Source organism: Schistocerca gregaria, chromosome X (assembly GCF_023897955.1).
Source record: "Schistocerca gregaria isolate iqSchGreg1 chromosome X, iqSchGreg1.2, whole genome shotgun sequence".
NCBI classification, from domain to species: Eukaryota; Metazoa; Arthropoda; class Insecta; order Orthoptera; family Acrididae; genus Schistocerca; species Schistocerca gregaria.
The window spans coordinates 313701176-313729141 of record NC_064931.1 but is presented as its reverse complement, the minus strand read 5'-3'; the positions used below and the strand labels follow the sequence as shown (position 1 = coordinate 313729141).

The 27966-nt window shown below is 38.4% G+C and overlaps 1 protein-coding gene across 12 annotated transcripts in view; it reads right to left on the bottom strand.

Moving 5' to 3' along the window:
* Positions 1 to 11721, bottom strand: part of LOC126298956 (glycoprotein endo-alpha-1,2-mannosidase) — an 86871-nt gene extending 75150 nt beyond the window's left edge. For 2 of the 12 annotated variants that reach the window (XM_049990573.1, XM_049990571.1), the window contains exons 1-2: positions 11038 to 11183; positions 4518 to 4756 (exon numbers count right to left, since the gene is read on the bottom strand). The gene's annotated coding sequence lies outside the window, so the exon portion shown is untranslated. Of the gene's footprint in view, positions 1 to 15; positions 162 to 4517; positions 4757 to 11037; positions 11207 to 11296; positions 11423 to 11604 lie in introns of those variants that run through there. The other 10 variants (XM_049990570.1, XM_049990574.1, XM_049990566.1 and 7 more) reach the window with 9 other exon arrangements.
* Positions 11722 to 27966: the final 16245 nt, after the last annotated feature.

Below are 27966 nucleotides of genomic sequence, written 5' to 3'. Positions count from 1 at the left end.
TGCAAAGAAAATCACCTTCTAGAACATGGTATATTGTCGCTCTCAAATATACAAATGCACACATGGCATTATTAACAAAAAGATGTAAAAAAATTTGGACATCTGATGCATAGTCCTCTCTCTCTCTCTCTCTCTCTCTCTCTCTCTCTCTCTCTCTCTGCCTGGGAAAAAAAGAAAAAAAATGTGAAATGAAACTCCTCAGGTTGAGAGGGTTACACAGTATTATTTCAGTGATCACAAAATCCAGTCAAATTTACAAAGAACTTGGTAGTATGAGTATGACATTACACCCCATCAAGTTTGGATGCATACACTGATTCTGTTGGAAAGGATGTCACAGAGCCATTGTATCCTCTACTGAGGTACCCTGGTCCACAACTTTTGTAACTGTTCTTTGATATGCTTGATACTGGCACTGGGAAGGCATTGACATCCAAGCCAGTCCCACAAATGCTCTATCGGGGTCAGGTCTGGGGATCTTGGGGCCAATGGAGTATCACAGCACCATGAACGCAGCTCTCTCTCTCTCTCTCTCTCTCTCTCTCTCTCTCTCTCTCTCTCTCTCTCACACACACACACACACACACACACACACACACACACCATGTGTAGAGGTGCACTGTCCAGTTGAAAAATGGCATCACAATACCAGAGCATGAGAAATAAACATGAGGATGCAGGATGTTCATGATGAACCACTGAGATGTCACAGCTGCCTCACTCACTACCAGTTGTGATCTGAAATCATAACCGATGGCTCCTACACCATGGCACCACTAATAACACCACTAGGCCCATCCACTGCACTAGGTCCCTGCCTTATTCAACGGCAATGATCATTCAGGGCAGTGCAGAACCATGATTCATCGCTGAACACAATGTGACAACATTCATCCACAGTCCATGCTTCCCGGTCACTGCACCACTCAAAACGCAGCCACTTATTTTGTGCTGTTAACAGCAGCCTACGCATACAACAGTAATGGCTGCTGCTAGCCTCTGACCGATGGTGTCAGATGGTACAGAATGTTACAAGGAGTCCATTTCTTGTTCTCAGAAGGGAGGAGCAGATTTGACGGGGGTACAATGAGGCAGGTACACAATACTGCCCCCTTTGTGGTCAACCAGAATCTTGACAACAAGTATACTTGGTCTCATATTCCCATGCAATGCAACATCAGCCCACTGTCACATCCCAATGACCCACAAATCTGGACACTGCATGATTCAACCCGCCGGCCAAATTGGAGATCCACAATGAGGCCCCTTTCAAACTCTATCATGTTTTGATAATCCTGACTCACATATGCATGTGGTATCCCCATGTCTTTCACTGTGATCACTCAACATCTGATGCTGCCACATATCATTTATATCCTACCATGCCTGGTAACACCACCAAACAACAATATCAATAAATCTAAAGCACTCTGATGGCCACTCTACCTGTCAGGCAGAACTGTTACTCTAATCATTTACATACTCGTCAATGGTGGATATGTGTACCAAGTTACACTGACAACCAACTACGTCTTCTGGGTGTCTCATGTTTCTTTGTCGGACAGTGTATTAATTCATTAAAAGTAGGCTATTTCTGGTAACAATGTGTATATTTCAGAAAAAAATGAAGACCATTGCTACTGTGTAGAAACAGAAATTACCTAATCAATTTTTACTGTATGTGTACCAAAAACACAAACACTCACATTATGCAGTTCCATTCCAAACAAATAGAACAACTTACAAGTGTCCTAAGCAGAAATACATGAGCACACACTGGATGATTCTCCACGTGTGATGTTCTTAAGCATCCAGATGGATGAAAAAACTGAGGTGGCACCAGCATATATATCAGCTAATCAAAAAACTCAATTCTCCCTGCTGAAGGGATTTTTATATATATATATATATATATATATATATATATATATATATATATATATATATATATATATATATATTCACTCAGTACTGTCATATCTTCCTGATCAATGCAGCTTAGAACAAAAATGTAATTATTCTACATAATCATGCAGTAAAAATATAGTGTGGAATTGATAACCAAACTACTTGCAGAAGTCTCTTGTGCAATTCAATCACAATTCTAGAAGTAAAAAATGATTTCCAAACAGTCTATAATCCCTATACCGCATTCAGAATCGTGTTTTATATTCTTTTGCAAAAGTCCATAATGTGTTGTTATTAGACATCAGACAGGAAACTGAAAGTTCACAGATACCCAAAAATGAAGTAAAAGAATATGTTGTTAGCTATTCCTATAATTTACCATAATATTTGAACTGTAGAATGTAAATTCTGCTTCACTATAAGATTTGCATCAAAAAGATATCAACTTTGCTAGTATATAGACAGCTGATAGTTATATAAATGGTTAATTTGAGGCAACTGAAACAAATTCCTTATAAGTTGCTGAATATATCTACAAATACACTGTTATCTTGTTTTAAGACCTTAATATGTGTCAGTTCCTAGACACCTTGTACAAATTTCATGTTTTACAGAGTAAAACAGGTGTGATCTGTAAAGTGTGCAACCATTAAATTTGAACTAATGTGAAGTGAAGCACATTTCGGCAAAAGCCAGACACATCACAAAATATGCCATCAGAGTCCTTACATTATTTTACTTCATGGACATCATGCAGTTATTTTAATTTCATAAACCAAGAAATATTTTACAGCTACCACAACATACCGGGTGATCAAAAAGTCAGTATAAATTTGAAAACTGAATAAATCACGGAATAATGTAGATAGAGAGGTACAAATTGACACACATGTTTCAAATGACATGGGCTTTTATTAGAACCAAAAAAATACAAAAGTTCAAAAAATGTCCGAAAGATGACACTTCATCTGATAAGAAAAGCAATATTTAGCATAAGAAAGTAAGACAAAGCAAAAATGATGTTCTTTACAGGAAATGGTCAATATGTCCACCATCATTCCTCAACAATAGGTGTAGTTGAGGAATAATCTTGTCAACAGCACCGTAAAGAATGTCCGGTGTTATGGTGCGGCATTGGCGTCAGATGTTTTCTTTCAGCATCCCTTGAGATGTCGGTCGATCACAATACACTTGCGACTACAGGTAACCCCAAAGCCAATAATCGCAACGGACTGAGGTCTGGGGACCTGAGAGGTCAAGCATGACAAAAGTGGCGGCTGAGCACACAATCATCACCAAACAACGCGCACAAGAGACCTTTCACGCATCTAGCAATATGGGGTGGAGGTTCGTCCTGCATAAACATCTAACGTTCCAGCAGGTGTTTATCAGCCAGGCTGGAGTTGTGATTCTGTAACATATTGGTATACCTCTCACCCGTCATGGTAGCAGTTACAAAATCAGAATCACGCATTTCCTTGAAGAAAAACGGCCCAATAACGGTAGATGTGATAAATCCAACCCATACCAGGACTTTCTCGTTGTGCAACGGAGTTTCCACGACAGTTCTAGGATTTTCGGTAGCCCAAATTCTGCAGTTGTGGGCGTTGACAGACTCTCGGAGCGTGAAATGAGCTTCATCGGTCCACAACACGTTACTCAACCAATCATCATCTTCCGCCATCTTTTGAAACGCCCACACCGCAAATGCCCTTCGCTTCACTAAATCGCCAGGTAACAGTTCATGATGCCAATGGATTTTGTACGGATAGCATCAGAGGGTACACCTAAGTGCCAACCAAACAGTAGTGTATGGAATGCCGGTGCGACGTGCAACTGCACGAGCTCTGACTTCCCCATGCATAGACGAACCCGCTACAGTCTCCATTTCTTCCTGAACTCTCTCAGCAGCATTACACCTTATGCTCAGTCAGCCACTACGGGGTCTATCATCTAAACAACCCATGGCTTCGAACTTCGAAATCATTCTCGCCACAGCTGCATTTGTCAACGGACCTTTACCTGTTCGAGTCCCCTTCCTATGGCGATAGGATCATAACACTGAACTAGCACATTCCCCAATCTGATAATACAGCTTCACTAAAAGCGCTTTTTCAGGTAACGTCAACATGCTGCGATTGCTGGCGCATCTGATTCTCTCTCTCATTACAGCTCCTTTTATACACGATTGTCATGCGCAGTCACTGACGTTTTGTTGTCCAGCACCATCTGTCGGACATTTTGGGAACTTTGTTTTTTTTCTGTTCTAATAAAACCCCATGTCATTCGAAGCATGTGTGTCAATTTTTACCTCTCTATCTACATTACTCCATGGTTTATTAAGTTTTCAAATTTATACTGACCTTTTGATTACCTGGTATTTCACTCCCTATCATCACTGATTGTTGGTAATAAGCATCTGTCCAAAGTAAATTACTGTTACTAAATCCATATCTAAAAGAAATTTTAAAAACTAACATAAATGAGCAGGAGAGAGGAACAGCTGTATTATCTAAATATAGTTATACACAATAACAGTCATCAGCGACAAATGTAGGTGTTTTTGTAACTGAAAAAAGAAAAACTTCATTTGTTACATTACTGTTTACCCTTATTGTCTTCTGTTCACTAACAGCTGCCAAATGTTGGCTCTGATCGATGGTGTCTAGAGGTAGCTTTGGTTCAGGTTTTGGACAGTAAGATTTACTTGCTTCTTTGAGCATTCAAATGGTTGCACAGTGACATTCCCCATTCAAAGCCACACGTGATACCAGCCCTCACTTTTTATCAGAGGCATAGGGGCATATTTGCAGTCCAGGAGTCACCAGCAGGTGTCCTTAAAGTGTGCCTTGGTGAAAAATAAAAGTTTATTTTATATCATATTTGATATCAAAGAACATTGTACAATATGGATCAATCAAATGAGGCAGAACAGATGTTAAAGCACAGATCTCATATTCTGTAGGAAACAGTTTGCCCTGTCCAGCCACCCTCGCTTCATTTATCTGTGGTTTTCCTAAAACATTTCAGGCAAATTCTGGGACTGTTCCTTCATCAAGGTTTGGCTGACCACCTTGTCCTATCCTCATAAAGCAAACTTATGGCATAATCCGTATCACTTCAGGCAGGGGGATGACCTTCATAGTCTCGGATGTTATTGAATTTAGCATATGTTAAAATTCAAGAGTAAGTAAGAAACACATTTCTTTAATTTTTTTTATTTTTCTTTATTTTATGTTTTTTCCTCCAAAAAGTCCCTGCCCAAAAATACAGGCTTCCAAAGATGACACTGCAAACACCTTTCTGAAGATGCGAAATTCAGAAAAAAATTTTAAATGCTGGATCTCTATAACAAGTCTAGATACTATGTTAGAATTTTTTCTTATTTGAAAGATAACTTCTTTGTGATTACAATGGTATCCTCTGTTTGGATATATCTGTCAAAGTTCTTTTACTGTCACCTTTCGAATTTTTTTTTTATAATTTACAGAAAAAAAATTTCAAAAATGCCAAGCCAGAAAAGTTAGATTTTTTTTCCACTTTTAAGTTGAACAGGTTTTATTTTAAAAAATCCTTTTTGTAACTTTCAAAGGTAATGTGTCTCTTCACTGAAATTGTTTCTTACTAATTTCTTTGTTACAATATTTACTTCTATTCTCTTTGTTCCAGTTATTTCTGATCACCTTCTTTCTTACAGTTATTTCTTTCAACTTTCATTGTTGCAGATATTTCTTAAACTTTGTTGTAGTTTCTTGTCAGTTTCTTTGTCGTGGTTGTTCATTGCAGGTTTCTGTATTGTAGTTCATCGGTGCTAATTTGTTTACTGGGAGAGGCTTCTAACATATTTGAGACCATCCAGTGAGTTCTGTGTTTACGTGAAGAATTGGCAGTTGACACTGTTGCAGTGTGTTTTGTGAAAAGGACTGTTTGAAATGTCTTCTGACTGGGGCCACAGGAGAGTGAAGTGTGCTGACTATTTGCATATCCATAAAAGAATGATATATAAGACAAACAAAAAACAGACTTTGTTCAGATTGGGAATAAGTGTTCTCATTTGAAGACTCTGTTTCGAAGTAAAAATGTTTGCAGTGACGACTTTTTGTGTTCTAAATGTTTTGACATAACAACAACAATGATAGTATCTGAACAAAGTGAAGCCTCCCATGGTGCAGATGATGCAGTTTGGCATCAGTAGAGGAAGAATTAAATAACCTGAATCGGTCAACGAAGGAGGTAAATGTTACTCCTGTTGAGAAACCGTGGTCAGTGAAGTCAAGTCATAAGCTCTATGCATCAAGAAAGCACAGAGAAATTACTAAAGCCATAGATGAATACACTACAGCAAACCTGACCATACTCTTCAAAATAGAAATTTCATCTTCCGAAGAGAATGAACCAAAGCACTCTTGCAACTCTTGCCAGGGATTTTTCACAAATATCAGTTCAGCTGCTGAATATTGTACATCGAACAGTGAAAAGGTGCAAGTTTTAACTATTATTCCAGAGACATTTTCATTTTCAAAAAACTATTTTGAACCACATTCCATCAGTATCAAAGTACATAGTAGACAAATCAAGAAATGTGAGGTCTGTAAAAGGAGTCTTTGGAAGACCAGATCCCTATTATAGCCATCCTGTGGAAGCAGCTCAAGTTCAAATAGTGCACTCATTGTGTCTGGAAGATAAATGGTACTGTTCTCGACAGAGTGCAACAAAGACACTATAACTGTATCAGTTGAAGGTCAAAAAGTTGTGAAAGTGAAGATGTACAAGACTCCTAGTATTAAAGAAATTTTCGCAATTTATAAGAGCAACTATACAACTTCACATATTGGAAGATCAAAATTTTATGCACTACAACCTAAGTGGGCAGTTCTATCTATGTGTACTGCGTGAATTTTGAACTTTGTGTGGTAACTTTGAAGAACATGCTGGAGCACACAACCTATGACACCTTGGTTGTGGGTGTGAAGTCATTAGTAGTCTGTGACATAACGCGAGAGACTTGTTTGTTTCAGGAATGTGAAGACTGCCCTGGAAAGGGACGACCTGGAATACATAGTAGATAAATCTGCAGAAATTACATATGTGACATTGGAGGAAAATAAACTAATTAAGAAAACTGTTGCCTTTGACAGTTTCATAGATGAACTTGGTAAATGGTCAGTGAAAGCAGTAACATACCAGCATCAGAAGAAATTGCAACAGCAACAACAACAACACTCTGCAGAAGTGAAATGGTGTGTACAGGCTGAAGAACTATGTTTAGTGCTGAATTGTGATTTTTCTAAGAACTCGTCTGTAATTCTTCCACAAGAAGTACAAGGGTATCATTGAAGTAATGACCAGGCTTCCATTTTAATATAGTGACATATTTTCAAAAGGAGACCTCAAGTGTTGCACTTATAAGTGACGGCATAGGACGTGACTCAGCACACTCTTTACTAGCAATGCGCAAAATTCTTCAAGTGCAAACAGAGGCAGAGATTATCATCATTATTTCTGATGGTGCTCCTGGTCATTTTAAAAATCGTTATCAGCTGTCTGAATTGAGCAAGTTGCTTATGCCAACTGACTGGGTATACAGTGCTACTGGTGACGGGGAAGGGTCTTGTGATGGTTTACAAGGCCTGCTGAAACACCATGCTACAAAACATAATCTTTCCAAATCAAATACAACTGTGATTCAGAATGCTGAGGATTTTACAAGGGCTGTAAAATCTTACACATCCGCAGCCCTCATTCTTTTGCCCAAAGAGGAAATCTAAGAATTCCATGAACAGAAAAAAGAATGGTCCATACAAACTACTTCTATGAAAGGAATTCAGAAGACACATCATTGGACTCAAAGTGATTGGCAAACTCATATTGCAAACACTTTATAGAGCAAGGATGATGAAATTTCGTTTCGTCGCCCGACACCTCAGAAACAGCAGGATAATATTCAGATTCACAACTTGAGAAGTGGGGTGTTTGTGGCATGTGTGTATGGTGTGACTGGTGGATTGCAGAGATTATAGACACCAGTTATGAGTTAAATGAAATTCTAGTGAACTTTCTGCTACCACATGGACTAGCTGCTGGATATAGGTTTCCAGCTGAAGGACAACACCACCACCATCAGTGCTCACTTCCTGTTCACAATGTTTTGAAGATTGTGAGTGCTCCAGAACCTATTGGTTCAACAGGAAGGCATCACTCTATAGCAAAGGAAGATAGGCCCTATGAAGAAGTGGAATACATTTTTAGTTCATTGACTGGCCAATTTCAGTACAAAACAGAGTGCACAGAAGTTGTGTAAATAGAAACCCTTAAGTCTTTGGACCATTCACATATGTTTTGGAACCATTTAAAATGCTTGAAAAATGAGTCTCTTACTCATCTTTCAAAACTAAAATGATGTTACATAAGGCTAGGTTTTGATTTTTATGAGCCTGTTATCTGATAATGTTAGGTAACTAATGAAGTCGCAGTGAATTGAAATTAATGCACGACTTGACTGGTCTCTACTTACAGGATACCCCTTGAGGTATCAAGGAATCATAAGTTTGGTAATGGAGGGGAGTGCGAGGAGTACAAATTGTAGAGGGAGACCAAGGCTTGACTGAGCTAGTTCAAATGTATTTGAGTTTTAATATACTTAGTACCACCTTGTTGATCTCTGTACAACTACCGCAACCCTACAGAAACCTTATGGCTCTGTGACGCACTTCAGACTTATCTCATAACAAAATAATTTAATACATTCAGAGTAAAGAGATATTTGTCATGTAATATGTGATAACACAATACATTATTATTATCTGCAATTTAAATGAAGGCTTGTGCTGTGTTAAAGTAGTCAGCTTGCAATAGAACTCAAACATCAGCTAATTGAATCTATAGATTGAAAGGGAGTAGACTTAAGCAAATGTTGTGCCCCAGGTAATGACTGAGTGTCCATCATGAGTCTCGAAGACAGTAGTGTGCAGACAAAACAAAAATAGCACTTCTTGTATGTCCATCCATTGTGCATGTCGCAATTTAAATGCAGCCCATAATGCTGTTGCAGAGCCTAATTAAAAATGTTACATGTTTCTCGACAAATTTCAGAAGATCTAAACAATTTTTGGCCATAGAAAGCCACGGGGGCAGGATTTAAAAACTTACTTGGTGAATACTTCCAAGGCAAAACTAAAACTACTCTTTCAAAGATACTGAAGCAGTGAAACACATTTTTAGTTCATTGACTGGCTAGTTTCAGTACAAAACAGACTGCCCAGAAGTTGTATAAATTGAAACCCTTAAGTCTTCGGACCATTCACATACATTTTGGAACCATTTAAAGTGCTTGAAAAATGAGTCTCTTACTCATCTTTCAAAACTAAAATTACGTTAAATAAGGCTAGGTTTTGATTTTTATGAGCCTGTTATCTGGGAACGTGGTAATAAAACAGGTTTTATGTATGTCAAAAATTTATCAAAGCTGTTCAACCTCAAAATGAGAGCTCTCCTTTTCAGGGATGTAGAACTATATGGTACCAATCAACAGAAAAAAAATCAAAATTTTATGGATTGGCATTTTTGATAATTTTTTCCATAAATTATAAACAAGTTCAGAATGCTATAGTAAAAGAACCTTGACAGATAAGTCAATATGGAGGATTTCTTTGTAATCATGACACAATTATCTTTCAGATAAAAAAAACAGCAAAATATCTTTAAGTTTTTGAGAGATATAGCATTTTAAATTTATTCCCAAAATTCAGATATTCAGAATGGTATGTGCAGTGTCACCTATGGAGGGCTGTATCTCGGAGCAGATTTATTTATTTATTTAGAAAATGAAAAAGTACGTGTTCCTTACTTAGTCCTTCATTTAAACATATGCTAATTTCAATGACATCTGAGACTATGATGGTAAGATTTCTTTCCCAGCCTACCAGAATTGATATGGACTATGCCTTATGTATAGTACACATATGTATATTTTGAGGTATGGATTTCTGTTGTACTCCCCCTAAAATTCCGTATCATCATCAGATAATCTTTGGATGAATAAATAAATATAACATTGTTACAATCTTTGAATTGAATAACTGCAGAATTTGTGGTCAAATCATAAAAATGTGTAATAATTTCAAAATAAAATGTGTTAACGATTGGTAGAACTCTTATCACACAACATTGGTAAATCACAGACGAGTATGGTACAAACTATGATCACCCTTAAAGCTCTGACTTCAATGAACCAACTGCCAACATTCTTAGCTGTTGTTAATCTAGATTACATTACGGACAGCACTCTCAATTTTTAGATTCCTGTGTTCAACATGATCTACTTAAATGTGCCTAAAGTAATATGAAAGGAGGTTAATGCATTTGGAGAGGTAATTAAAGTATGAGACTGTTCAGTGCAATGCTGAAGTCAACTCCCTTCCCTCCCCCCAGCCCTTCTTACATATTTGTTTCAGAAACATTTCGCAGTGGCTTTGATTTCTGGCCAATTAATTGTAACAAACCAATGAACCATAGTTGAAATGTATGCAGTGTTTTTGCTTTTCAGTGCATTATTATTGGAAACAGCCTTCCTTGACACCAAATGATTTGGTAAATACTTAAGAAAGTACCTAACTGTCTTTGAGAATGAAATCAGGACAGTACTGAACTCCTATGGTATGCTGAAAGTTAAATCTAGTTATTAGTTCCACATGATACTAACTATACATTAACTTGATATTACTGGTTTTTCTGGTGTGATGTGATACGATTCAGGAAGTGGTCGGCAGTTTTACAGAACTTTAATAAGTGTTGGGGGGAAAATTAATTTCTTTTCAGTAATTGGATGAATAAAAAAGTAAACATGCAATAATCAAAAACTTTGCCTTCTTTAATTGCTGTATTGTTTCTATCTTCATACACATAGGATGAGGAGGACTAATTATGTTATGTAATGTTATTTGGTGTGTGTGGGCGGGGGGGGGGGGGGGTAATAAAGGAAAGTCGGGCATATCACATCAGATATCAGATACTTCGTCTGTATTTCATTTGTTACTTAAATGCAACCACTTTTACCCTAAAGTACCACATGCAATTAAAACTTTCATTCCGCACAGTAGGCACATGCATCTAGCGTCCAATGCCATTCACCTGTCACAAGTATTAACACTGCGGAGTTAAGCGTCAGTCGCCCCATCATACACGCTACCTCGGCGAAACTTATGAACTGACATCTGTTTACACTGCGCTTCCACACACATGGAAAACTTGCGCAGGGATAACCCCACCACTACCCTCGCCAGTCTACTTGTCTACAACTGTCAAGTCAAATAATGAGCCACTATGGGCCGATTGTATAAATCATTTAGTATTAGATTGCGACAGAAAATGACTCTAGATTAAGCTTAACCTGGAAATCTGCGTTGTAAAAACGTTAATCCTAGATCACGTCGCTGCGAAGTAGGATCGTATTTGCCTGGCGAAAATTCGCGGAACAAATTCAGGTTCAGCTAAACTCGTCAGTTTATTGAGTAGTGGCACTACGACTCATCGCTTTTGTTTTTAGCAGATATCAATCGAAATAATAAAAAAAATGTTACTAATACAAAAAGTGGCAAGTAAATATGTGACCACGTCATTCCGCCACCCCTGATGCTCAAATACCTTTTTCCTTTTTTTTTTTTTTTCGTGTCAGGAAGGTTACGGTAAGGAACTTACCGGCTATGATCTGTACGATGGATCTCATAACAGCTCTTTGGAGACAACTCGTAATTTACGTGATTTGTTCAAAGGCATTTTAGGGGCACCTACCAGAAAGGAAAATTCAAAATATTTGCTATTCAACATCACTTATATATGTTCCTTTGCATCTCCAATAGCAGTAACTATTCAATTCGTATTAATTTTTAATTAACGAACACGTCCTTAAACTGCTATGGCAATTCCATGTGCGTTGAAAAATAGAACATTAGCACGTATTTTGAAATGAACTAACCACATAAATATACTTAGTTAATTTCGGGGTCTCAGAGGTTGCGTTGTGGACTGAAGTACAGAAGATCACATACTCGCACCCATGTCAATTCTTGAATCTTTTTGTATTTGTTACAACTTTCTCTGCTTTATTGATCGTAAAGATCATTATAACAACACTACCATGTTATTCCATACCATTGAAACCATTGCCATACTCTCCGTTTTGCGAGCATTCTGGACCACTGTTGGGCAAAATTCTATTAGCAATATCACCATGCGACGTGGATTACATTGTTTCCTTTCGTTTACTTTACAAACAACTGAGCATTCAGATGTGTCCACAGAGAACAACGATGACGAGATCCAACGCGCCCCCCCGCATGTTCTGTGAAAGGGTGAACCCAGACTTGGAGTTAAATAACAAATCATTTAAGCTGAAGTTTCATTTGGAGACAAGTGCTGTAGAGTAGTTGCAACTAAGGCTCAGAGAGTAGCTGACGAAACCAACTACAAGAAGCCACGGACTGCAATGTGCATGTTACTGTTCACCTTAAGATATTACTTCACAGCAACCTTCAAATAGTGGTTGGCGATCTGTTTAAAGCAGACACAGCAACAGCTTGCATTACAGATTGCTGTATAGTTAAAAACCTTGGATGAAGGATGCATTTTAAAGATAAATGTACACATTGTCAGAATATGTGGGGTTTCATCCCATCGATCTTGTTCTTATCTGGATGGCCACCCATTCCAGTTCCATCACTCAACATCTAGTATTGAGCTGTCATTCCCTTTGCCATAGCTAGTGGTATACTGCAGTGGTATAGTGGCTGTATGTGTGAATACTCAATTTTATGAGATTTCACTCAAGTGATGCCACTTATTTGACTGCCAGTTGTTGACTGAATTTCGAAGCACTATTGCTGTACTTTGGTTCCTGTGTTTGTAATTTTACTGTGTGTATGTTTCATGGTACCAGAAGATATCTAAACATTCTCTGTAGCAACAGCTGTACAGTTTTTTGAACTTTACTTCGAGCAGCCTCGTTTGTGGAAATACAAAAACGAGTTCTGCAAGTGCATTTCTCTAAAAGAAGAAGGATTGCTTGTGATTGTATGTGGTATATCATTGATCAATATGAAGTGTTTAAGTCTTGTAAGAGTGATGCACCTGCAGGTCCATCTGGCACCCAAAAAGACCGATTTCTGAACATTTATGGCTGTATATTTGTGGGAAATGCAAAACCAATTATACTTAAAAACTTGTCACCATCTCTTGATGCCCATGACTCCTGACATTCCATTTCCTCTCACAATGCCTCTCCAATTTCATCCTAAATTGTGTCTCCAATGGGTATTCATATTTCTTTATCGATCATAAATAACATCAGATTGGTCAGAAGTTCACTCTAGAGATGAGAGATCTGCTGCTGACTGATTCAAAGAGATAGATTCATCTACAGAGTGAGTGACCAGCTACTCAGAGAAAATAAGCGGTTGCTCTGCAGATCCTCCATGTCTGTCGAGCGACTTGAGTGAGCGGAACAATGATTCTAGGGCAGGGTGCTTTAACAGTTTCCCATACAACATAATGAATTAGTTGTTATGCCATGGAACATGCTACGCCAAAACATACTATACAGATATGTATCTATGTGTTTATATTCCTTACTATTGTGAGCAGCTTTTGTCAACAATAAAAATAATTGAAAGTAAAGAAAGGTTCAGTTCTGTAGAATGTTGGATGAATGTGGAAAACTCTTTCTCACTTTTTATTTTCCCTCTTGGTTTGAACAGATATCTTGTAAGGAACTTTTGTGTGGACCCAACTGATGCTTCACCACAAGAGACAACGCCCTGTGGAGTAGAAGTATTCTGCAGCTCACTTGGGAAGGAGGGAGCTGGAAGGAAATGACTCAATGCTGCTGACTAAGGAGTCATCCCACTCTTGGCAGTCTTGGTTCACACACTGATTCACTTCCTGCCAGCCACTCGTTGCAGAAACCAACACCCCCTGCTCCCCCACAATACCCTGCTCCCCTCAACGAACTGCCCCCACTGCCACCCCTGCTGCTCATTGTTCACTGCTGGCTGTGCAATCCTTTCTTTGCATTCTTGGCTCACTGATTTAGCTCACAGTGCCCTTGGTTCATTCCTTGACTCAGCTTACAGTTTTCCTTGGTTCTCTCTTGACTTGGTGCTCTACATTCGAATTTGCCTTGCCGCGTATATTATTCATTATGATATTAATAGTTTGTATATTACATTATTAAATTTTAGATTTTTATTAGTGCATGTATAGATTACAAAATTCACTGTAAATACATTCTTCTCATTTTAAGTTTTTGCTCTTTAAAAAGATGCATATTAGTAGTAACTATTTGAATTTTTTCAGTGTGGCAGGACACAAGTCAACTAAATTATCTTTTCCTAGCAGAACTTCAACCAATATACGTATAATTTCACTAAACTAGATTAAAAATATGAAATTGTCACTAGTCTCAGCAAATAATTTCTTGCTTTTCTGGCTCCCCATCAAACCTGATAAGACTCCTAAAGTCAAAGCACCCAACAGTATCTGTGGAACTGTGTGATTTAGGAAACTGACCAAGATCACAATCAACCTGTCATCCTGTTGCAGAATTTCAGCATATTGATTCTTGTGAATTGCCCCCACTGATGTCTGCTTCCACTTCAGATGAAGTTTTCCTTGGAGTAAATCAAAGAGAGCCTCAATCTGTGTCCAGCTCGCCCTTATCATTTGGTTACCAACCAATTTTGATTTATTTTCTTTTTTGACACCCTCATCCTAAACTGATTTCATTTGTAGAAACACATAATTAAATCTGACACTCTTATGGAGCCAATCATATTAAATAAATTTATAACACTAGATACACAATGTTTACAAAAATGAAAAATGTGCTTTGCACAAATTATAATGTACAAATTCGGAAACGTTATCGAACTAATTCAAGTTACTCCATATAATTAAGAATGGCTTTACTGCTGCAAAGACAAGTGGACCACTATGAATAATGTTAGTTTCGATGCACCTACAGCACATTTTATAGATGAGAAAACTAAACTAAAGTTGTACTTTCGAGAGCGCTTCAAAAGTTTTCAAATTGGATAAAGACTGTTATCACAAATTATAATATCAAGTTTAAGATCACTACCAATATAATTGACAATGCTTCAAGCATGGAATCTGCTGAAATACTTCTCAGCCCTCCACATGCCCCACTTTCTTTAAATCTCATTGTGCAACATGCAATACAGAAGTAAATACAGGAAACTAACGATGAGATCAAAAAAGCAATTACATTTCTCAAAAAGAGCGTATTTGCCTTAAGCGAACCTGCTGAAATACAAGCAGTTTTTAAAAAAGACCAATCACCAATCAATCTCGAACATCACATGGAGAATTCATCAATTTGGAAGGAATTTGATACTACCACAAGTCAGTTCCACGAAAGCCACAACCCAAATGGACACCATTTGGATCCAATAAAATGGACATAGAGCAATTATGGGCTAATTTTAAACTGACTGTAAATCACGCCCGAGAGATGTATGTGCCAAGTAAGTGAATTAAGGATGTTTTAGACTCTCCATGGTTTAATAAACAAAATTTGGAAAATGTTGAGGAAACAGAAATGGTTGCACATTCTGGTTAAACACAAGTGGAAATTGCGACAGCTAAAAGTTAGCAGATACTTGTCTATAAAAAGACATGCATAAAGCATACAAAAACTTCCAGCATGATACCATAGCGATGGATCTAGCCGAAAACACGAGAAAGCTCTGGGAATAGAGAAAATCACTAAGCAGATCAAAGGCTTTCAATGACTAGCCTGTAATTGCAATATAAGGAAGCGAAACGAAATCTGAAATTCTCAATTTCATGTTTAAAAACTTATTCATGCAGGAGGATCTCACAGACGTATCTTTGTTCGGCCATCTCATAGACTACCATATGGAGGACATAGAAATAGGCATCTCTGCCGATGAGAAGTAACTAAAAGAGTTGACAAGAATTAAGGCATCAGGTCTACATGGAATCCCAATTCTGATTTAAGGAGATATTCTGCACCATTGACTCCTTATTTAAGTTGTATTTATCATGAATCTGTCCCCAGCAAAAAATCCTACGCAACAGGAAAAAAGAGTGGGTGACTTCTGTGTGCGTATAAGGAAGGTAAAAGGACAGATCTGCTAAATGACAGGCCCATATCATGACATCGGTATGCTGAAGAATTCTTGAATATATTCTAATTCCGCATATAATAAATTTCCTTGAGGCAAAAAAGCTTCCCCCACAAATCAGCATGAATTTAGAAAGCATCACTTGTGTGAAATTCAGTTTGCCCTATTTCTTGCACGTATCCTGCACACCATGGATGAAAGGAAGCAGGCAAATTCCATATTCCTACATTTCCAGAATTAGTTTGACATGGTACCCCACTGCACTGTTAATAAGGGTCCGAGCATATGGAATACGTTATCAGATATCTGATCGACTCAAAGACTTCTTCAATAACATAAACCAGTACCTTGTCCTCGATGGCGAGTGTTCAACAGAGAAGGGTATCGCCAAGAGTGCCCCAGCAAAGTGTAACAGGATTGTACTTGTTCTCTGTGCACATAAATGACTTTACCGATTCGATGAGCAGTAATTTGTAACTGTTTGCTGATGATGCTGTAGTATATGAGAAAGTACAGTCTTTGAGTGACTTTAGAAGGATACAGGAGACTTAGAATTTCTATTTGATATGATGAATGGCAGCATGCACTAAATGTAGAAAAATGTAAGTTAATGCAGATCAGTAGGAAAAACAATCATTTAATGTTCGAATGAAGTATTAATAGAATGCTGATGACATAGGCACATTGATTAAATAAGCTAAGCATAATGTGGTAAAGCAATGTGGAAATTAACGAGCAAGTAAGGATGATAGAAGGGAAGGTAAACAGTCAACATCTGTTTATTGGAAGTGTTTTGGGAAAGTGTAGTTCATCTGCAAAACATACCACATGTAGAACTCATGTGTGACCGATGCTTTGAGTATCTTAGGTCAGATTAAAGGAAGACACGAAGCAATTTACAGGAATGCTGCTACATTTGTTTCTGGATGAGTAGTCAAGTGGGAAATCCTTGAGCAAAGACAATGTTATTTTTACGAAATAATACCAGAGAAAATTTAGAGAACAGGTATTTGAAGTCTACTCCAGAAAAATTCTACTGCCAACAATGTGAATTTCACACCAGGACCGCAATTAAAAGATAAGAGAAAGTAGGGCTCATGCAGAGGCATCTAGACACTCATTTCTCTCTTTCTCTATTTGCGAGTGGAGTAGGAAACGGAATGACTAGTAATGGTTCATGGTACCCTGCCTGTTGTCTGCTGTAAGTTCCACTCAAGTGGAAGTTATAGCAAAATTGTTAGCATCACAGATACATCATTCATAAAAACGAGAAATACAAAAATATTGAGCATGATTTTCTTTTTTCCAAATACTTCTGTCAAATAATAGTTTTGTTGCCTAATAATATACTATATAAATAAAAATATCTGAAGTGAAAATGTGAACTGGAAACATCAGCATCAGCAGAAAACAAAAAATAAAATTGATATAAAATTGTGATCGATATTGTCGTTTTTGCTTCGTTAAAGTGTGATGTTTGTTACCTGTAATGAGTGTCAATATATGTCAAGTATAATATATTCTTTAGTTAAACATCTACTGGTAAAGGACACAGTCGATTATCTAGATTTTCTGAAGTCAGCGTTGTACATGAACAAGCTTTTTTTACTTATTTCTGATTGCCTCGTCAAAATTATAAAATAATACACAATGAAAAAGTCAGATATTTTCATTTATGACATATCTCATTAGCATTTTAGTCTGTAAAGGACGAATTTTTATTTGTAGAATGGACTGATCCAATTGCCTGTGCATTACAAACACGAGATTAATTTAATTTTAGTTTCTCTTTAGAATGTGAAGAACCTGTAGCTGCAGCTGCTGTGTGATGGGTTGCGTCCTAAAGTCGTTGTAATTGCCTTAGTAAATTCATCTGCTGATTTTCTTAGTCTTGGAATTGCCTGTTGTTAACCAATGTTTGTATGTGATTTCGTCAGTGTCGTTCCAACCAATTTTATTGTACTGGGACATAGATGTAAGAAACATGCTAGCAGAGAGGAACTGCACAAAAAATACTGAAATCGATGCTCCTGTTGAGTGACTAATTCTCTTTCCCCCTTCAATCTTTGCTGCAAAATTTAAAATTGTCTAAATCACATATACAAACACCTTGAACAACGTTGACAACTATAAAGTGATTTGGCTCCCCTGCAGAACTTCAGCCAAATTTTGTATTTTGTCACACATACTGTCTAAATTCTGAAACTTACCTGTTGGCTAGACTATGGTTCCACTTTCTCTAAGTACTTCCCATTATTCGTTTTCTGATTATGCCACATAAATATGCCCTGACACTGAGGTTACATTTTTCAGTTTTTGTTTTTCCTCACACTGACGGGTATTTCTTCCTAGTATAGTCGCCTAAGTACTGTGTACGTGTATCTAAAGAATTAGGCGAAAGTTCAGGTACTGTCATCTTTACCTACGTTTTCTATACAAGTAACTGGCACAGTTGAGGACAGTTCATCCAGTGGTGTGTTTTAAAACCTGTCTTCCAACCTTATGGAAGAGCAAAGGATTAAAATATAATGCTCACAGCTGAAATTCCTTAACTTCTTCTGGATACTTGCATTTTGGTTGGTTGATGTGGGACAACTGCATAATTTTGACATGGAATGCACCGTTTTCAAGCTGAAAATACTACTAAACTGAACATTTATACTTCACTGCAGTTTGAAGAAACAAGCAGAGTACTTTTTTTATTGTTTGTTATAATATGATATTAGTCATTTCCACTATGTATTCTGTCATTGTACATCCCAGAACAAATCTGAAATTAATTTCCCTGAAAAAAAGTGTTGATGATGATTTGTGATGTGATGTTGAGCAGTCCAGTTACGAACTATATCTGTAATACAAGTGTAAATCACTTATTCCATTCTGTCCTCATAAAAATAACAGTTGTATGCTGTCCAGTAACATTAATGTGACCACCTGCCAAAAGAGTGATGCTGTACAGGCCGCTGCTGGATGTGCAGAAAGAGAGTCAATGAGGTTCTGGAAGGCGACGAAAGAGATGTGAAGCAGCATCATTTCCAGCACCCTGGTCAGCTGCACTAGATTTCGTTTTTGAGGATCCATGGTACAAGCACCTCACTCAAGGTGATCCCATAGATCCATAACTGAGTTTAAATGTGGGAAGACTGGTGGCTGAGGGAGTACTGTAAACTCATCCTAGTGCTCATCAAACTGAGCACGTACATTGTGAGCCATGTGACACATTACTGTCTTGTTGCTACATACTGTCGTGCTAAAGAAAAAAACTGCATGTAGGGATGGACAAAGTGCCCAAGGAGAGAGGCACCCATTGTTGATCGAGTGTGCCTTGCAGAACGACTACATTACCCAGGGAATGCCACGAGAACATTCCTCAGACACTAAGGCTCCCTCCTCTGGCCTGTACCCTTCTGACTACTGTTGCAGGGTGTTTACTTTCGGTTTGATGGAGCATAAAATGTGATTCACCTGAAAAGACCACCTGTTCCCTCTCTGTGGACGTCCAGCTGTGGTATCTGGATGCAAATTCAAGCTTTTGTCACCAATGAAAAGCAGTCAGCATGGGTGCATGAACCAGATGCCTGTTGCTGAGGCCCAAATACAGCAATGTTCGCTGAAAGATCGTTGACGAAACATTATCCATAGCCCCTTGGATCATCTAGGCAGTCAGTTGCTCACAGCCTGTTCGCCTGTACACACCTTTGCATCAATCATTCATCCTCATAATCTATGGCTTGTGGTGCACCACAGCTGCCTCAGTACAGCTTTCGACAATGTCATTTTGGCATGCATGGTACACTTTAAATGTGGTGGCGCACTAACAGTTTATATACTTAGCTGTTTTTGGATGCTTCCACCCTTAGTCTGGAAGTCAATGATTGTGTGCTTTTGGACATAAGATAAATCGCTCCATTTCTTCAATATGATGACTGCATTGTTTTCTGCGTCCCCCAAAAGGCTTTATATACCCTCCACTGCTAGTGCCACCACATGCCGTCTGTTCATGGTTATTGCACGTTGACGTCTAACATATGCGGTGGTCACATTAATGTGACTGGACTGTATATACTCAGTGTGTGCGGTATATTCTGAGCTATTAGTTTCATTGTATTACAGTGACAAATCCTATATTATTACAAGATGATCCCTGGACGAATAAATAAAATATTTCTGTCTCATGACTAGATACAGGATGAAGAGCCAAAGAAACTACCTAATATCGTGTAGGGCCTCCGCGCACATGCAGAAGTGCTGAAATATGATGTAGCATGGAGTCAACCAATGTCTGAAGTAGAGCTGGAGGGAACTGACACCATGAATTCTGCAGGGCTGTCCATAAATCAATAAGAGTACGAGGGGTTGGAGATCTCTTCTGAACAGCACATTGCAAGGCATCCCAGATATGCTCAATAATGTCCATGTCTGGTGATTCTGGTAGACAGAGGAACTGTTTAAACTCAGAAGAGTGTTCCTGGAGACACTCTGTAGCAATTCTGGACGTGTGGGGTGTCGCATTGTCCTTCTGGAATTGCCCAAGTCCGTTGAAATGCACAATGGACATGAACAGATGAGGTGATCAGACAGGATGGCTACGTACTTGTCGCCTGTCAGGCTCATATGTAGCTGTATCACGGGTCCCATTTCGCTCCAACTGCATAGTCCCACACCGTTACAGAGCCTTCACCAGCTTGAATAGTCGCCTGCTGACATACAGGGTCCACAGATTCATGAGGGCGTCACCATACACTTACACATCTACCCACTCGATACAATTTTAAACAAGACTCGTCCTACCAGGCAACATGGTTCCAGTCATCTACAGTCCAATGTTGGTGTTGAGGGGTCCAGGTGCCTCATAACGCTTTGTGCCATGCAGTCATCAATGGTACACGAGTAAGACTTTGGCTCTAAAAGCCTGAATCTATGATGTTTGGTTGAACTGTTCGCCTGCTACACTTGTTGATGGACCAGAAATTTGTGGAAGGGTTGCATTTCTTTCACGTTGAACGATTCTCTTCATTAGTCGTTGATCGTGTTCTTGAAGGATCGGAGATTTGATATTTTACCGGATTCCTGATATTCACGGTACACTTGTGAAATGGTCGGCAGGAAAATACCTACTTTATCGCTACGTCGGAAACGTTGTGTCCCATCGCTCGTGCACCGATTACAACACCACGTTAAAACTAACTTAAATCATGCTAACCTCCCATTTTAGCAGCAGTAACCGATCTTACAATGGTGTCTGCACCAGACACTCGTTGTCTTACATACTCGTTGCCGACTCCAGAGTCGTATTCTGCGTGTATTTGAATATGCATACCTACACCGGTTTCTTTGGTGCTTCAGTGTATAATAATGTAGACCTACTAACTGAACAGACGAAAATGGAAGTGACACGTATGCCCACTTACATGTTATTTTACTAAAGTTACCAGGGGACAACACACTGAAATCAATAAAGGTTTCACTGCACCCCAGGATACCTTGACAGCTGGCCAGTGACGGTCTGGAGTAGTATAGGAAAGGGTTAGCTGGAAGAAGTGATTCCATGTTTTATATTCTTTGAAAGCCCTAACAGTGTATTTTCCAATGGTAAAAGTTTCATTTATATATGTAGATGAGAACCACAATCCTAGTCATTTATCTAGAGACTATAAAGAGTGACTAACAAGCTATGTCTTAGGCCAGATGTTAAATGTATGTGGGCTCAAAATTCTTATTTGTATGTGTGCTGATAGTTTATTCTGTCACAATAGAAGCACCACCCTGTACTTTGTATATGGTTTGGAAGGCTGTGTACTCATGTATTGTAACTTGAGAAAGTATTTCACAATGTACCTGAAACTTATATGTCAGACTTTTTTTAAATGAGTGACATGCAGCTGTTTAATTGCTTTGCATTGCATTGCCAGTTTCGGCATTATCCCATCAGCATAGTATTAGAGGTCCATTGTTAGTTACATGTTGTAGCATCTATCCATTTCCAATCCATATAATACCTGTCTCACTTACACCACTACACCTATACAGAAAACAAATCTGCTATCTTTGCACAAAAGGTAGTGTGACCCATTAGAAATCACAACTGCAACACAATATTATCAACACTCAATCTTTCATACTAAGATGATGTGTAATAACAAAACTGGTAGTGTAATGAAAGACAAACGGCAGCATCTCATACATTTCAAGAAATACATTTCTCAGTTGTTTTGAGGTGAACTTATTCACTCTACAGCAAAGTTTGAGCTGTTTTTCAAGTTGAACTATGTTCTGTCATGGCCACAATAAAGTAGTACATCACCCCAAAAAGTCACAAATCATAACAGGTCATAACACAACGTATCACAAAAAACTATTTAATTCAGAATTTTAGAAATATAGTTGATTTATGGATGTACATGACTGATGACTACAGGATGTATAAAAAATGATTTCTAACAGAACGTTGCAAGGACATCCACCAACATCACATTAGATGAATATGAAAAGTCTGGAAGTGATCAACTTGATAATCGAATGGAATTTACTGTGGGGTCAACAAACATAGTAAGACACTTATCTCTTAATCTCGCTAATGCAAGGTTCCTCCTCTAAGGGAAAAAATTGTTCGGTTTTGCTTCCCAACGTGTTTAATAATTCTTACAATTTAAACTCACTTTAACAGCTTTCGTGAATAGGCCTACATTAAAGTATTATATGAGTATATCAGCTGATTGCAAATGAAAATGAGGAATTTTCACTGTTAAAGTTTTCTCATATCGCCAGGAGACTTTTAGTATTATCAGCTTGTTAAAAGTTATGTAGTGAAACCCTGTCTTGCCTTTTTCGTAGTATACAACGATATATTTATACAATATACATGAAAATTCTCAGCTTGATCTTCTCAATCATCCAATGTATGATTTTCTGAATTTACTTTCTAGTGTGTTTTTATACTGATATGTGCTCTAAACATTATGTGACAGTGGATATCAGACTTTGCAACAAATGAATCTAATACCACACTCTTTATTTTCCTTTCACATTCAACAACTCACAACTGCGTCATCACCTTCCAAACTAACCTAGATCTATCGTTGGTAGTTAGAGATCTGATATATTAATTTTGAAAGTATTTCACCTTGGGATGCACGATTTCTAACAGTAGATATGATTTTGTTCAAATGCTATGGGTGGACTTTGGAAATATTGTATACTGATCTGGAATCTTGTGATTATTATACTTCCCATTAAAAACACTAATTTTTATTTCTAACTGCAAAACACCACTATTAAAAACATGTAAATGAGGTAAAGCACATTACACATGCACTATCAACTAGCATATACAGCGAGACGCACAGAGAACTTATATCTGTGGAGTAAGCATAGCACGCTGTGGATGTCGTCTGCTTCAAACTGGGGTAGTCACAAGATTTTGGGATAAAACTGCTTGTCTACAAGTTGTGGTAATAGCAAAACTTGAATAATACATGTATTCACATTGTTTTGTATGCATTTGTGCATGTTTGAGTTTTAGGAAAAGCTGTAGAGCAGTACTGTCGTTGCCATGGATGTAAAGAGAAGTATGTGAAAGGAGGACGAATTACTTTTCATATATATGTACAATGAATGTGTAGCTGTAAATTTCATATTGATATGAGGCACTTTATATGTTGAAAAATACCAGACATGGTAATAGAATGTCTAGTATTGTAGAGACAGTTTCTGCAATTTCATGCCTATGTATTTACGAGATCAGTGCTAGATAAATTTGCAAGTGTGTTTGAGTAAGCTGCCAGTCAGTGTACACATATTGCTGCTATGGTAATATGTAGATAAAATTTATAAATGATAATCTGATTAATCTGATGCAGTTTCTCAAACTCTTGTGGGCATTTAAGAATTTCTGCATGAGATAGTTTCTTATACAGTGTCATTGTAACATAATTATTTGTAGCAGATTCGACAATATGAATGAGTGCAATAGAAAATGTGAAAAAATATTGTTGGCTGTCACTCCTTTTATTACTCTCACTTTTTATTTTTATGAATATTAGGTATTTTTACTTTTCCGATAAGATAGGGAAAATTGTTATAGTTATTTTACTTGTTTATAAAAAACAGAAGGGTAAATAATTCCATTTTAAATCACTCCTGATGCGTATTCCCAGGTAATTTATGGAATTAACTGCTTCCAGTTGTTGACCTGCTATATTTTAGCTAAATGATAAAGGATCTTTCTTTCTATGTATTCGCACCACATTACACTTGTCTACATTGAGATTCAATTGCCATTCCCTGCACCATGCGTCAATTCGTTGCAGATCCTCCTGCAGTTCAGTGCAATTTTCCATTGTTACAACCTCTCGATATACCACAGCATCATCTGCAAAAAGCCTCAGTGAACTTTCGATGTTATCCACAAGGTCATTTATATATATTGTGAATAGCAACAGTCCTACTACACTCCCCTGTGGCACACCTGAAATCACTCTTACTTCAGAAGACTTCTCTCCATTGAGAATGACATACTGCGTTCTGTTATCTAGGAACTCCTCAATCCAATCACACAATTGGTCTGATAGTCCATGTGCTCTTACTCTGTTCATTAAACGACTGTGGGGGACTGTATCGAATGTCTTGCAGAAGTCAAGAAACAAGGCATCTACCTGGAAACCCATGTTTATGGCCCTCTGAGTCTCGTGGATGAATAGCGCAAGCTGGGTTTCACACGATCGTCTTTTTCGAAACCCATGCTGATTCCTACAGAGTAGATTTCTAGTCTCCAGAACAGTCGTTATACTCAGACATAATACGTGTTCCAAAATTCTTCAACTGATCGACGTTAGAGATATAGATCTATAGTTCTGAACATCTGTTCGAAGTCCCTTCTTGAAAACGGGGATGCTCTCTGCGCTTTTCCAATCCTTTGGAACACTACGCTCTTCTAGAGACCTACGGTACACCACTGCAAGAAGAGGGGCAAGTTCCTTCGCGTACTATGAGTAAAATCGAACTGGTATCCCATCAGGTCCAGCGGCCTTTCCTCTTTTGAGTGATTTTAATTGTTTCTCTATCCCTCCTGTCGTCTATTTCGATATCTATCATTTTGTCATCTGTGCGAGAATCTAGAGAAGGAATTACAGTGCAGTCCTCCTCTGTGAAACAGCTTTGGAAAAAGACATTTCGTATTTCGGCCTTTAGTTGGCTCTGAGCACTATGGGACTTAACGTCTATGGTCATCAGTCCCCTGTAACTTAGAACTACTTAAACCTAACTAACCTAAGGACATCACACAACACTCAGTCATCAGGAGGCAGAGAAAATCCCTGACCCCGCTGGGAATCGGACCCGGGCGCGGGAACCAGAAAGCTACAGCACAACCACGAGCTGTGGACGGCTTTTAGTCTGTCATCCTCTGTTTCAGTACCATTTTGGTCACAGAATGTCTGGACATTTTGTTTTGGACGTGAAATTCGGTCGGAAAAATAAGTTCGTTTGTAATGGGAAACAAATCGAAGCTCTCTGTAGTCACTGGGTGTCTCTTGAAAGACATGCAGTATTTGGTAGGGCTGACTCCAGCTACACATTGCAAAAGTGAAATTGCAGATACCTACTGGAACGCCAGATACAATGCGCCTGATGGCTCTTAGGAGGGACAATGGAACGACCCAGATGGGGAAAAGGCAAATATATATAATGGGCTGAAAAGATTGTGATGTTATTTCAGTGATTTCAGTGTTAAGAAAATCGCGTAAAATCGTATCTAATTGACAAAGAACTGGACAGCATGAGCCCATTTATCAGTTTGACGTTGCATCCCTCTGGTTTCAATACGTGCACTGATTCGGTTGAGAAAAATGTCATAAATCTGCGTTTCTTCTCTTGATGTAAGCTTTCCCACAACTGTTTAAAATTGTTCTTCATATCCTGTATACTGGCACTGAGATGTAGTTAACATCCAAGTGAGTCCTACATAGTCTATCAGGGACACACCTGGAGATCTTGGTGGCCACAGGAGTAACTCAACATCAGACTGACAGTTCATAGAGACAGGTGCCATGTGTGCATGAGTGTTGTTCTGCTGAAAAATGGTATCACAATACCATAGCATGAGAGATTACCAACTGTGATCTGAAGTCACACCCAATGCTTCCCCACACCATGACACTAGGAGGAACACCATTGTGCCTCTTCAAAACTTTGGAAGAATGAGACGTCTCCCCAGGTCGTCGCCATATTCGCTGGCGATGGTCATCAAGGGTTGGTAAAACTGTGATTCATTTCTGAGCATGATGTGATGCCATTAGTCAACAGTCCATGTATCCTAGTTATAGTACCACCCCAAATGCAGCCATTTGTGCTGTGGTGTTAACAGTAGCCTATACATAGGTCAGGAATTCCCCAGTCTTTTTGCTGCTAATCCCCAACCAGTTGTGTGGGATGACAGAACATTGTCCATTACTTGTTCTTGAATGTAAGCTACAGATGTGAGAGAGTTACAATGTGCCTGGTGTACACTACAGCGATCTTCCTCAGATATGGTCGACTGGAACCTCCATGATAAGTATGCCTTCCCTCATCTGCCCAAGTAGTTCATAATCAAGCCACTGTCAGATCTAGATACTCCACAAATGATCCAACCAGCTGTCCAAAAGGAGATCCACAATGACTTTCCCTTCAAAAACTGTCAGGTGCTGATAATGCTGTCTGAGACGAGTATGCAGAATGTCCATGCCCTTCATAGTGGTCATGCAACATCTGACGCTGTTCACATCTCCTATATACCTAAAAGGCCTAGCAGCAACACTAAACGTGAGCAACGCTAATGAATTTAGTCTGGTGGTCATTCTACTTGTTGGTTTGTTGGTCACTTTGGGGAAGGAGACCAAACAGTGAGGTCATTGGTCCCACTGGATTATGGAAGGATTGGGATGGAAGCTCGCCATACACTTTCAAAGGAACCATCCTGGCACTTGCCTGATGAGATTTAAGGAAATCATGGAAAACCTAAATCAGGATGGCCAGACACAGGTTTGAACCATTGTCCACCGGAATGCGAGTCCACTGTGCTAACCAGTGTGACACCTCACCCAGCGTTTCTACTTGTCACAGACAATAGCAATATATATGACGACCAGAGTCAATATATGTATATTTCAAGAGTTTCACAGCTGCTTATTTCACCCCTTTCTGTGCCAAAGTTAGATACGTGAATGCTAATATAGATCTTGTTCCCTTCTGGTATTGTACTGGTGACTATCTATGTTACAGGGCAAACTAGTTCTGTGATAAGATGTGAACATCCGAAAGCTTGTTGTCTACTCATGCCTTCACCATACTTCGACAACTTACTGCGAAGATGCTCATTTGACGCCATAAGGGCGTAACAATCTGTCCTTTGTCAAAGTCATTTGTGTCTGTGGATTCCATGATTAGACATCCATCTCTGCTTTGCTTACACACTTTCCTTACCATGTCATGTGCCAAAAACGCCACCAGGCGGAAATTATCTTGCAATAGGCAGTGGTCATAATTTATTAGCCCATCAGTATATATCTTAACTGCGTAGTAACCAAAATAAAAGCTATAAAATTGTCTCTGCTGATGTTCTTTTGGCACAGCACTGTAGTTGCAGTTAAGGTAATGTTAAATGTTCTATTATCTTTTGATTAAAAGATTTGCTAAGATTATCTCTAAATGAATCTCTTAGCATGTTGTTACATAAGTGCACCATTGTTTATAATCAGTGACACGACTTGGTACTGTGTGATACTAATTTCTATTTCTTTGCCTTTCATTACAGGTCTGTTTTGACTAATTTCTTTTTTCGAGTGAAGTATATATTGTGTAGATGGACTGACATGCATATAACGCCATTAGCAATTGTATTTTGACTGTCATTTCTTAT